The following is a 1,785-nucleotide window of genomic DNA, read 5'->3' on the forward strand; positions in this document are numbered from 1 at the left end:
TAGACGGAAGAGGCTTCAGGGCCGCCTCGGAATGGTCCAAGCATCGGACGCGCTTGGGGCGACTACCGTTGCCAACCCCTTATCCCGCGATGCGTCTGATACACAGATAGTTCCGAGGCGGCCGAGGAGCCTCACCGCATAGCAATCGGGTTGCGAGGCAGATTATTGGGAAGGGAACCCCCTGGGATGCGGCTCAAGCAGTGCCCAAAGGGACTGGAATGCGGAATCACATCGAGAGACCCAAATGCTATACGAGGGCTCAAATCGAATTATCGATTTGGCCACGACATGGACGCATCGGAACGACTACCTTTGCCGAACCACTCGCAATTGCATCCATACCGAAACCAATAGACATTTCCGTTAGAGCCCTCGCATAGCATTCGGGAATCTCGCATGCCCCTCTAAATCGACCAATGCTGGCGCTCAATGAAAATCCGAGCGCTACCACCGTTCGAGCGCCAGCATTGGTCGAGTTAGAGGGGCACGGGGGAGAATGCTCCAGTCAACACCTCCCCTATATAAGTTATTTGTCCGATTCTCGCACAACCGTAGTCTGCCTCGTCGAATCAAACAACGGTCCCAGATTCCGACTTCCGTTCCGTAGAGACCCAAAAGCTAGATGGAGGCTCGCAAGAAAGAGAGTCGGCACATAGCAATCAGGTTTCTCGAACGTTTAGGGACCGAGCTCACTTGCGGATAGGGCAAAATCCGCCAAGCAACCCAAAAGCTAGACGGGGGCTCGAATCGAATCGCCTAGGCGGCCACAACAACGACGTGTTAGATCGACTACCAGTGCCAAACCATTCAGCAAGACTAGTTTGTGTCGAGGCCGGATAGAGATTCTCAGAGAGCGCCCGCATAGCATTTAGGAGACCTGCCGCGTCCCTCACACTCGACAAATGGTGGTGCACGTTTATAAATCCGAGCGATCCCAACCCTTTCAAGCACCAACATCGGTCGAGATAGAGGGGCACGGAGGGGGCTGCGTGAGACAACACAGTCCCCTATATAAGTTATTTGTCCGATTCTCACACATCCGAAGAATGGTCATCAAATCGGACAACAGCCCAAACTTCCGACTTCCGTCCCAGAAAGCCCAAGAGCTATCTAAAACGTTCATGGCCGGAACTCGATCGCGGCTATACCAGTCCGCCAAGCAACCCAAAAGCTAGACTGGAGCTCTAGTTGAATCACCTCTGTGGCCACTGCAAGGACGTGTTGGAGCGACTACCATTGCCGAACCATTCCGCAGGTCGAGTCCATACCAAGGCCGCATAGAGATTCACGATGAGCTCCTGCATAGCAATCAGGAGACTTGCCGTGTCCATCACAATCGATAAATCCTGGTGCAAGATTTTTGCATCCGAGCTCTCCAACCAGTAGAGCACCAGCATCAATCGACATAAACGGGCACGGGGGGAGGATGCTCGAGAACACTACCTCCCCTATATAAGTTATTTGTCCGATTCTCAAGCAGCCGAAGTCTGGTCATCGAATCGGGTCAAAGACCACAACTTCCGACTTTACCCACAATGCAAGTCATCGAATCGAACATCGGCCCCCGAGTCGGACTCCATGCGTATGTCAGGTCATCGGACCCAAATTCTGCCTTCCTGCGCATGGCGGGCCATCAATATCAACTCGGTCATCGGACCCAAACTCCGCCTTTCTGCGTATGGCACGCCTTCAAATCGGTCATCGGACCCAAATTCCGCCTTCCTATGCATGGCGGGCCATCAACATCAACTCGGTCATCGGACCCAAATTCCGCCTTTCTGCGCA

Source organism: Cryptomeria japonica, unplaced genomic scaffold (genome assembly GCF_030272615.1).
Source record: "Cryptomeria japonica unplaced genomic scaffold, Sugi_1.0 HiC_scaffold_20, whole genome shotgun sequence".
In the NCBI taxonomy this organism is placed as follows: Eukaryota; Viridiplantae; Streptophyta; class Pinopsida; order Cupressales; family Cupressaceae; genus Cryptomeria; species Cryptomeria japonica.